Raw genomic sequence first — 12,082 nt, 5'->3', positions numbered from 1 at the left:
TATGCCAACTGTCATACCAAACCAGTAATACTGTTAGAAAAATCCAAAAAGACTTTATGATATAGCATCTTTCTTCAAGAAATACCCATTTCTCTTGAGAGGTTACAAGATGATAAGTTAAAGGCCAGGCTCAGTTATTTTGAGTTCAAGGCCTGGGCTTTTGGAGATCCCACCTCCAAACAAAGAAAAGAAAGATACATTTCCAAAAACGGCTTTTAACACCTAGGACTCATCATTCTACAGCTAAGCATTTTTCAAATGTAAGCAAATTTGCTTTTCTCTTCAGTTTCTCATTGGAAAAAAATCTTTAGTTTTATTTTAAACAGAGAAACTTTTCAAGTAAAAAAGTTATGGGTATATTGCACAATACAAACAGTGGCAAAGAATTTCTACTTCAAAATGATTCTTTCTTTCCAAAATATATAAAAACAGGTAATGTGGCCAGGTACATTTAATCCCAGCACTAGGTAGGCAGAGACAGGCGGATCTCTGTGAGTTGAAGGCCAGCCTGATCTACAAGAGCTCCAGGACAGGCTCCAAAGCTACAGAGAAAAACCTGTCTCGAAAAACCAAAACAAACCATAAAAAGGTTATCGGTCATAAAATATTTTCATGACAGAAACTTCATTTATGTTTTAATTTAATTTTATTATTATTTTTTGCTTATTTTTTGAGACAAGGTTTATGTGTTGTGTAATAGCCCTGACTGTCCTGGAACTCACGTTGTAAACCAGGCTAGCCTCAAACTCAGAGATCTACCTGCTTCTGCTTCCCAAATGCCGGGAACAGACTTCTGTCAGAAACAAGTAAAAATTCTTTTCAGGAGTAGCTTAGTGGTGGAGAAAATCCAATAGGAAAACCTTGACTGAGTTCCAATCCCCACACCCCTACCCCCAGTCACATTTTAGGACCACAAAACAGATAAAGCCATACAACCAGCTTCATTTGAAGCCAGCTAACCTCAATTTCTTAAGGGAAAAAAAAAGTAGGGGTGGCTGTAACACAATTTTAGAATTGAATTTTCACTTTGTAAAATATTTTGCTTTGGGCATGTTTTTATTTCTTTGTTATTTGTTCTTTGGGGGGGGGGGTTGAGGCAGGAGGTCTAACTATGTATATATCCCTGGCTGGCCTAACAGTCATTATAAAGACCAGGCTGGCCTTGACCTAAGGTAGCTCTATCACAAGGGACTGGCAATATGGCTCAGAAGGTGAAGGTGCTTGCCACCAAGCCTGTCAACCTGAGTTTGGATATTTGGGACTCACAGTGGAAGGAGAGAACCAACTCCTGAAAGCTCTTTTCAGACCTCCACAGACAACTCACACAAAATATAAAAAAATGTAAACACACACACAGGCTGGAGAGATCGATCAGTGGGTTCGGAGTACTTACTACTCTCACAGAGGACCAGAGTTTAAGTAGTCCCAGCACCCATGGACAGATCAAAACCACCTTAAACCCCAGCTTCAGGGGACTCAAAATCTCAAGTACTTGTACTCACTTGCACATACTCACAACTACCTACACACACATAACCAAAAATAAAAAAATAAATCTGAAAAAAGTTCTACCTTAATAATGACATGGTCTACAATATCTATAGCTCACTCAGATAATAATTGTGGACAATATGAACCAGATGTAAACAGAAAGGTCTCTTTTCTCCTAGAAACTTAAAATACAGGCATAAAGTTATTTACAAACATCAACACCTAGATACTCAAATAGTTTTGTATATAATCCAAGACAACAACATTGATTTTCCTTTTTTATTATGTACATGCACCAATCAGAGGAGAAATTGTGGGAGATGGTTCTGTCTACCATGTGGATACTGGGTTCTGTCTACCATGTTCACACTGTCAAGCTTTAGCAGCAAGTGATAAACCATAAACCAACTCACCAACCCTACTTTCCTTTCCTTCTTTTTTTCCCCTGGTTTTCTGAAAGAGGGTTTCTCTGTGTAGCTCTGCTGTACTGGAACTTGCTTTATAATCTAGGCTGGCCTCGAACTCCAAAAGATCACCCTGCCTCTGCCTCCCAAGTGCTGGAATTAAAGGTGCAGGCCTCCACTGCCTGGCTACTTTCCTTTTCCTAAATACAACAAGGATGTTCTGAACTAGAAAACCAATAGTTATGAGATACTGACTTTCTATTACCAGAAACAAATCCTTTTCATGCTAGAGATATTTTATCCAGAAAGTTATATATAAAAGAACTTAAAAATAGATACTAAAACCAGGCAGTGGTGGCACACACCTTTAATCCCAGCACTTGGGAGGCAGAAGCAGGGTAAGTTTGAGGCCAGCCTGGTCTACAGCGAGTTCCAGGACAGGATTCAAGGCTATAGAGAAACCTATCCAGAAAAACCAAAAAACCAAAAAACAAAAACAACCAATTGCTACTAAAAACAGTATGGTGACACATACACCTGTTTTACAGCATCCAGAATGCTTCTAAGGCAGAAAGACGCAGTTAGAAGACCAATAAGGATAAACAGGGACAGAGTATTAAGCCAGTTAAGGCTATGTAAACAGTGTCCTGTAACCCTACCATTCGCAGAGGTGGAAGATAACTATATGAGAATTCAAGGACAGGACTAGCTTCACAGCAAATTCAAGGCCTGCCTCGGCCTCGACTTTGACAAGACCCCATCTTAAAAGACAATAAGATGACTCAGTGGATAAAGATGTTTGCCACCTAATCTAACTTGCATTCCATCCACAGGACCTACACAGTGGTAGAAAAGACGTGATCCCAGTAAGTTGGTGCACACAAATACACATGAATGAATGAATGAATGAATGAATGAATGAATGAATGAATGAACGAAAAAGAAATTCATCCCAACTTCATTTAAGTTTTTTAAGTATAGGATTGCGATTAATTTTTAAAACTCATTTCTTCAAACTAAGCAAGATTCTGACACATACCAGAAACATAAGCATACATACATTGTACTCTTCCAACAAATTATCTGTAAGCTCCTGGGCAGGAGTTGGGTGGGGATTCACCATTAACTGGAAATAGTGGGGCTAGGGATATGTCAGACACAATCTAGTGAAACATCCCATGGACTCATCCACTGCAATAACAGCCTTTCTACTTTTTAACTAAAAATAACAAAATTGTAAAAATATATCCAAAGTTACAAACATAAGGTTCATCAAAATTATATTTGTCAAATTTAAACACAAGACACTAAAATGAGCTATGCTCTTTTATCACATAAAGTCCTATGCAAGAGGCAACACAAGAGAAAGGTCTATATAAAGAGCTCTTGATACAAAACAACCATTATTTTCTCATCTTTGATGCTTATTAAGAAATTAAAAAAACTAAAAACAAGTATTCTTAACTAGATTTTTTTGCAGTATACCATTCTTTTATTGCCAAACAGTCTAGGCATTAGTTAATTTAACACTCATTTGGTTAGAAAAATTAAAAACATTAACCAGGACATATATGTAGATGTTTTTTATACACACACACAATAAGTACTTGTTGTAGAGCAGGGATGCTGCTTTTATTCCAATTATTCAATGACCTTTTTTTTGGGGGGGGGGGTCAAAAACCTGAGTTTTTTTAAGATCTACAACAGAGAAATGTCTTTGTTATAGCTACAATGAGTATCAAATAACCTTACAAATCATAAGGATGAAGAAAATACGATGAAAGGGCAAGCAAGCATTTCACAGCTTCTGCTGTCGCTCCCTTACTCCACCCAGTCCTCCTGGCTCAATGGCTGTTCACAGCATCCACAAATATTAACCCATTTTTAAAGTGGTGAGAGGATGTATCAAAACAGGGTGTGCTCCATCAAAACCAACATAGGAAGAAATATTCTGTGAAAAGCTGGTTCCCTTCTCTGACTTTTAAAATCATATATACCAGCTTTAAAATTTATTGTAGGGAATTCTTCCCTCTGAAACCAAACAATGATCTTTTAAATAGACTATGAAAAAATAAATTACCCTAAATACATATTATGTTTTAATAAAACCGCAATTTGTAACTGCCAATTATTTTGCAGAAAACTATTTCTGGAAACATATCCATTAGAAATAAAGCTAGTTAAAACCTTAAAACCAAACCAATTTTTAAAGTTAAAGCTTTTAATGTATATTCAACATATTATTACTGCTGTGTCCAACTAAAAATATTCTTGATTAAAGGGATTGAATCCTGCAGCAATCAAGCTCTGGGGGGGGGGGGGGACACAGAGGGGGTACTAAGAAAACAGTGCCATGAAAAAACGAAGTGGGAAGACAATATTACCTGGTAAGAAGGCCCAAACAAGGTCTCTCCACGATCCCATCCCCAGAAAAGAAATTCACACAAAACAACCCACCTCCCCAATAAAAGAGAATTGCTAAAATGACCTTTCTGCTGTTTTGTCTCTTTTAAAGGTTGTGAATCTTAAGGAGTGTGTGCTTAAAACTAAAGGTCGGAAAAAACAGTAGTATCTTTATTTTCTCCCAACTGCCTCTTAAGGAAAGGGGGATGGGAGGACCCTTGGCATGACATCGGCCATTGAGAATGAGACCACAAATTCGGTAGTCTTCTTCAAGCCCAATTTCTTAACCGAAAGACTGATAGGAATTAGATTCAAATCCAACCTCAACGGAAAATTTCCTGCCCTCCTCCCAAGGAGTTTCTTGCTAAGTCACTGGGAAAAAAAAGAAAGAAAGAAAAGGCAGAATAACAAATAAAGCCAGGCACCTTGCTTTCTCTCAAGGCAGTGAAAATCTCTCCTCCTCGCTGTTTGTGGAGGGAGTAAAAAGAAGCCCACCATCTCAAGAAACATTTTCTCACCTGAGAGGCTAGAGAGGGTAAATAAATAATCACAGCGTTTCCTAATGGAGTGGAGACACGGGATGAAGGGAATGGCAGAAGGCCTCGGAGCTGCTCAGTGTTAGCAACCTCAAAAGGCAACTCCCGTGCAAGAAGCCAGTGGCAAAAAGGAAAATCCTGCTCGATTTGGAGGGTGGAGGCTGCAGATCTTTACTGAGTGTAGAGGCCGAACCACCACCGCACCGGGGGGCCCAGGGGCTAGGCGGGCCATCCTCCTTAGGTCGACCCCCAAGCTAAGGACAGGTGGGGAACTGGACGCCTGGAAGTGGTTACCGGAGCCCCGACGGCGAGCCGCCAGACGGGGGAGGGGTGGGGACTGCGGGGCTCGCTTCCGCGGCCCGGGAGGGCTGGGCCCTTTCCCCAAGATCAGAGAGCGACCTGCTCCCCACGCCCTTCCCACCCAAGAATACTTTTCTTGCTAAGTCACGGCGGCAAGAGGGCGATGCAGCCCGAGAGGTCTCGGGTGAAGCCGCGGCGGCCCGGGTAGCCCGCAGCCCGGGCCCGAGGACCAGAGCCAGGGCAGCGCCCTCCGCGGCCAGGCCCCCCTCCTCGGTGCCTCTCACTCAACGGCCGTCGCGGCCGCCATTTTGAGAGCGAGGAGAGGAGAAGAAGAAGGAGGAGGCAGCGGCGGCAGGGGGAGGGGAGAATGGGAGGGAGGGGACCGGCGCAGCCACATCGTCAGGCCGCCGGCCCGGCCCGCAGCCGCCCGAGCGCGGTGGAGGAGACAGAGGGGAGGGCGCAGAGCGTCGCCGCCTTACCGGAGCGCTGCACCGCCGCCTCCGCAGGGCCTCTTCCGTCCTTCACTCCCATCCACCGGCGGGGGAGGGGGAGGGAGAGGGAAGGGAGGAAGGAGGGAGGGAGGGAGGGAGGGGGAGGATGGCGCGCTGGGCCCGGTCCCGGGGAGGGGGAGGGGAGGGCCGCGGGCGGGCTCCTCAGCCGTTCCGGGGCTCGAGCCCTAGCCCGGCGCTCGCGCGTCTTCTCGCTCGCGCCCGAGCACTCCCCTCCGGCTCCTCCTCGCTCCCTGGACCCTCGGGTCGCTGCTCTTTGGCTCCCTCGCTCGCTATCTCGGCCGCCGGACTCCGCCGCCGCCCCGCCGCTCCAGCTCCGTCTGTCACAGGAGCTGCCCCAACGCCCTGACGTCACCGCGCTGCCGCCGCCCCAGACCCGCCAGGAAGAGGGAGGGGCGCGGAGGTGCTTGGGGCGCATGCGCGGGCTGGGCCGAGCCTGGGCCGCGCTCCCTTCCGCAGGGTGGGCTGGTCGCTGGTACCCGGGCCGGTGGCCGAGGTGCGCCTTGGGCGCGGGTTTTCTCGCGCGTCTGCCCGCTGTACCCTTGGGAAGAGCCTCTTTTGCCCTAGACTCTTGTCTGACTGTTGGGGCCCGTCATGAACTCTGGCTCTGCTTCGGCCCTCACCGCTCTGTCCTGGCGTTCCGCGGGTCCCTGGTGCACAAGCATCTCGGCCCTTGCTGACGCGTGCCAAGCCAGGCTGCTCCCTTTCTGCATATAGACTCTGTTGGATTATTCCCCATTCCCCCAGAAAGGACGGGAGTAGGTTGGTGGACTTGGGACGAAGAGCTATTGAGGTTAAAAGACAGATGTACTGTCTTGTCTTCTTTTCTGATTTTTTTTTTTTGGGAAGGAATCGCCCGTAGATGTGATTCAGCTGTTCTTTTCCTTAGTCATATGAACACATCAGAGATTCTGGAAACTGACGTCCACAGAAAGACCTGGAACCTTATCCCTACAAGGCATGTCTGTGTTTTATTAAATTATGAATTGAAATATTGATAACAACTCTGGGGGATTTGTTGTCAATTTATTCCACAAAGAGACACTTGATTTTTGAAAGGGTAGGTTTGGGGCTCTGAATAATTCAATATAGAATATTATCTTTATAAGGAGTATTAAATGAGATTATTTCATTAGTCACTTGTGTTTTCTCCCCAAATACAGACTCAGGCTTAACTGATTTTATGACTTCCTTTTATGAAGGTAAATACTGTACATTGTGCTTGGGAAGATGCAGAGTAACCTCTCGGTAGGAATCCTGGCTGGCTAGAAATGTGACCTTGACTAAATTACCATTTCTCTTTTTGGCCTCAGTATCAGTGTAAAATCAGCCTAGTGGCCAAACAAAGTGACACATTGCCCAAGCTTCTTGGGAAGCAGGAGAATCGGAAGAGCTCAGAAGTTCTCAGCCAGCCTCGGAAACGTTGTTTAAAATAATGATAATAGTAATAAATGGCCTATGGTGGCTCACATTTGTAATCCTAACAATGAGGAGAGAGAGGCAGGAGGCCTGCCATAAATGTGAGGCCAGCATCACCCTTATAAAAGAATTCATAAGCCCCACTTGGTGACACCCACTTTTGCCCTCAGTACTCTAGAGGCAGAGGCAGAAGAGTCTCTTCCAGTTCAAGACCAGCCTGATCTATACAATGACTTCCAGGTCAGACAAAGCTACATAAAGAAGCCCTGTCTCATAAAATAAATGCCAAGCAAGTGAACCTTGGATGGTGGCACAGGCCTGTAATTTCAGCCAGGAATGAATGTGGAATGAACATTACAAGTTCAAGGGCTAGATGGGCTACTCAAAAGTTTTTAAATTTATCATTTTTAAAAGACAGAAGACACTCAGTAGTGGGGTACTTGCTGAGAGAGAAAGAAAAGAATACTTGAATAGGCTTACTTATACAAAGGCTTTTATGAGAATCAGATATAGCACCTGTTAATGCATCCTTCCATGGTGAGGTCTTAAAGGTAACTCAAGTAACCATTGTTTTCCTGTACCAAAGCCCGTCTCTTTGTATTGGGATGGGTTGCTTTATCTCTACAGGTGCTTGAAAAAAAATGAGCCAATGGTCTGAGATTGGGGTTTTCCCTTCATCAACACAAGAAACTAAATCAAATAATTGTTAGAAGATCTAGGCCGGGAAGTGGTGGTGTATGCCTTTAATCCCAGCACTTGGGAGGCAGAGGCAGGAGGATCTCTGTGATTTCGAGGCCAACCTGGTCTACAGAGCTAGTTCCAGGACAGGCTCCAAAACTACAGAGAAACCCTGTCTCAAAACAAACAAACAAAAAAAAAAGATCATGTCTAAGATTTCAGTTTTAGGATTCTCTAATCAGAAATATGGACAGAAGGAGGCATGGAGGCTTGCTGCTTTTACTTACATCCAAAACCAGCCAATAAGAATTCAATAAATTAGAGCATCCCTTATTCTAAGAATCTACCCAGCTTTCATTCTTATCTTTTAAAATATTTAATATTGTCTGATATTGTGCTTAATATTTAATCAGCTGAGTGAATCAGGTTTTTTTTTCTTTTTTTAAATGAATGCTCTAAAAGACAGCAAAATAGCTTGGACACACATTTATAAAAAAACCAACTTAAGGGGCTGGAGAGATGGCTCAGTGGTTAAAAGCACAGACTACTCTTCCATGTAGAAGGAGCTACGGGCCACTTCCCGCTGCCCGGCTAACACACAGCTAGCTTTACCCAAAATAATTACACGGAAACTGTATTCATTTAAACACTGCCTGGCCCATTAGTTTCAGCCTCTTATTGGCTAATTCTCACATCTTGCTTTAACCCTTTTCTATTAATCTGTGTAGCACCATGAGGTGGTGGCTTACCGGGAAAGATTCTAGCCTACGTCCGTCCATCTCTGGTTGAAGATTCATGGCGACTGCCTCATTGCCTTCTTCTCAGCATTCTGTTCTGTTTACTCCGCCTACCTAATTTTCTGTCCCATCAAAGGGCCAAGGCAGTTTCTTTATTAACCAATGAAAGTAACACATAGACAGATGACCCTCCTCCATCACTTCCAGAGGACCCAGGTTCAATTCCCAGCACCCACATGGCAGCTGATAACTGCCTGTAACTCCAGTTCCAGGGGATCTGACACATTCATGCCAATGTACATGAAAGAAACTTAAATTATTTTTAAAAACCCACCAATTTACTACTAATAGGTAACCCAACTCCTATAGACCTTGAGACCACAAATTTTTATATTTAGAAAGATATAAGACTTGTACTGCATAATTATATACTAAATTAAAACCAGACTTTATTTTTATAGCTATCCTTCAAAAAGCAATAAATCTTCTTTGGGGAAGATACAAAACTTTTCTCCCTGCTTTATAATTTTTCTGAACAGAAAACTGTTAGGTGCTTAACTTGACATGAAGCAATTGTGTTACAGTTCTGTGGGTTTTTTCAGTTAGTTGCTAACACTGTATATCCATTTTAATAAACACTTGTCTACTGAAAACGGAGAATTAGGACATCTGTGCCATCAATCATAATTCATGAGGACTTATACAGAACCTGTGTCTACCCAGGAAGCATTTACTAGTGGATATTTTGAATAGTGTTTCTTGGGGGGAAAAAAAATAACATGTGTTTTCCTTGGTACAATCTAACAAACTCTCCATTCATCTGAATTACAAATCTTTTTTTTTCCAGCAGACATTTTTAAAATGGAAACATTTGTTTCAATTGCTGCAGGAAAATTAGTGTTACTTTAAACAATTCTGCAAATAAGCTTATTGAAAGAAACATTCCAAAAATATTGCTACTGGGGAGAGAACAAAATGTCTTCTATATGACCAGAACAAAAGTCTGTTTACAAAGAGCAAGAATGTTAAAAATTTGTTCTGAGGAGCTAGGGAGAGATTGCTCAGTACGTAAGGTGCTTACTGCTCAAACATGAGGACCTGAGTTTGATGCCCAGCACCCTGCTAAAAATCAGGTGAGATGTCACCCTCCACACATATGTGCAAGCAAACTTCCACATGTGAACATAAACACACAAAAGAAAAGTCACTTAAGTAAAACAACAAAACAAACCTTTTATTTTTCTTAAAGATTTATTTATTTATTATGTATACAGTGTTCTGACTGTATGTTTGCTGGCGAAAAGAGGGTACCAGATCTCATTGCAGATGGTTGTGAGCCACCATGTGGTTGCTGGGAATTGAACTCAGGACCTCAGGAAGAGCAGTCAGTGCTCTTAACCTCTGAGCCATCATCTCTCCAGCCCCAAACCCTTTACTTTAATTTATAAAAAATGTCCAATCTTGTGTGTGGAAATCCTAGAGAAAGAAATCAGCAAGTGAAAAGAAGGGTGTGTAAGTTGTGTAAGTTAGAGTCCATCGAGAAGAGAACTCTAACCCAAGTGACAGGGACTGACTAGGGGATTCTCCCTCATTAACCTTGTGCTTGCAGTTCCACAAGATATGTCAATATGGGTGGACCCAACTAGACCAGTCGTTCTCAGCGTCATGACATCCTCATGTGTCATGAACATTGGGAGGACAGAAAAACAAACTGAAGGGAATTAAGAGTCAGACTCTCAGCTTAGTTGCATAAGGCGTATGGAGAAGGAATATTTATAATCCAAAACCTTTAGAATAAATAGAAAAATGAATTTTGGGCAGGGGAGATGGGTCAGTAGGTAAAAGCATTTGATGGGACCACCTGACAACCCAAGTTCCATCCCCAGATCCATTGGTGAAAGGAGAAAACTGCTGAATTCTACAAGTTGTCCTATGACCTGCACATGCACTCTTGGCATACTAAGCCCACAATGACCTATGCACAGAAAGAAAATTTAAAGTACTAATATAAACAATACAAAAGGCTGTATGGCGTTCATTAGGATGTCACTGCACAGGCCAAACATAGTGCAAAATTTCTTTTTTTATACCTGTTAGCGTGTACCTAGTGGATAAGGATTAACTCTTACTTGGAGAACTTAAAAATGTCTTTGTGACTTGAAAATTTTAGTACTCATTTTGGCAGCACATATACTAAAATCAAAAACATAGAGAAAATTAACAATTAACAAGCTCCTATGCAATGATGATACAGAAGTTCATGAAGCATTCCATTTTTTTTTTAATGTGTAGCCCAGGCTGGCCTCGAACTCGTGATCCTTCTGCCTCTGCCTCCTTCAGCATATCCTACCGGCGTGCGCCACCACAACCGGCAAGCATTCCATATTTTAAAATAACTAAAATAGGTTTTTGAAAATGGCTAAGGAGGAGCTGCGGGTATTTCAGTTGTAAAATGCTTATCAAGATTGCTGGATGCCCTAAGGCCAATCCCCAGCACCTGGTAGCCCTTACCCATCACCAAAGCCCTCAAGAGGCAGAAGCAGAGGAATCCTGAGGTCCAGGTCAGCCTCAGCTATACAGTGAGTTAAAGGGCAGCCTGGGTTTCATGAGACCCTGTCTTCAAACATGAAACAAATAAAATAAAGGATATGCACATTTTGATCCTGCCCTTTGCTTTTAAGATTTTTTTAAAAAACATGTTGAGGGCTGTAGAGTTGGCTCAGCAGTTGGAAGTACCTGCTTGTGGTGTCTCCCAAACCTTTAATTACAGTTCCAGGGGATCCAGTGCATAGACACCAAAGATACATGCATAGTGCATAGACATGCATGCAGGCAGAAAACTCATACATAGAAAATAACCAGCCAGACAGTGTTGGCACCCACACCTTTAATCCCAGCACTCAGAAGGCATAGCCAAATGGGTCCCTGAGCTCGAGGCCAGCCTGGTCCACATAGCAAGTTCCAGGGCAGCCAGGACTACACAGAAAAACTCTGTCTCTAAGAACCATAGTTTTTTTAAAATTATGTTTATAATAGTATTATTTCACCTTCTATTTGTCACAAATTCCAAATATATATAATGCTAGACATTTAAGTAGCGAAACTTCATGTATCAGGTTTGACAATTACAAAGTCATGGCAGATTTTGTGTTATCTGTACTTGGACACATTTTCTCTCCACATTATTTTACATATTATATATCCTATTAGTTCACATACTAATAATTTAGTATGCCATTTTTTTTCTGAGACAGGGTTTCTCTGTGTTGCTTTGGAACCTGTCCTGGAACTAACTCTTGTAGACCAGACTGGTCTTGAACTCACAGAGATCCACCTGCCTCTGCCTCCTGAGTGCTGGAGTTAAAGGGGTGCGCTACCACCCCGTTTAGTATGTCATTTTAAGTCAAAAGCAAAATATCTATTTGTTCATTTATCTAGGGTAAGATCTCACTAGGTAGCCCAAAGCTAGTCCAGAACTCACATGATCCTCCTACCTCAGACTCCCTAGGATTAAAGATATTTGCCATCATACCTGTTATCTCTTAAAAATAATGCCCCCCCTTTTTTTTAGTCAACTTCAAAGCTTTATCATGCAGGACAGAGGG

General features: G+C 42.6%; 1 protein-coding gene across 2 annotated transcripts in view; it reads right to left on the bottom strand.

Moving 5' to 3' along the window:
- Positions 1–6,004, bottom strand: part of Pafah1b1 (platelet activating factor acetylhydrolase 1b regulatory subunit 1) — a 49,808-nt gene extending 43,804 nt beyond the window's left edge. The window contains exon 1 of one of the 2 annotated variants that reach the window (XM_075991700.1): positions 5,614–6,004. The gene's annotated coding sequence lies outside the window, so the exon portion shown is untranslated. Of the gene's footprint in view, positions 1–4,816; positions 5,457–5,613 lie in introns of those variants that run through there. The other variant, XM_075991701.1, reaches the window with a different exon arrangement.
- Between the last annotated feature and the right edge of the window lie 6,078 nt (positions 6,005–12,082).

Source organism: Microtus pennsylvanicus, chromosome 11 (genome assembly GCF_037038515.1).
Source record: "Microtus pennsylvanicus isolate mMicPen1 chromosome 11, mMicPen1.hap1, whole genome shotgun sequence".
NCBI classification, from domain to species: Eukaryota; Metazoa; Chordata; class Mammalia; order Rodentia; family Cricetidae; genus Microtus; species Microtus pennsylvanicus.
Note: the sequence above shows the minus strand (reverse complement) of the source record. Positions and strands in the feature narration are given on the sequence as shown.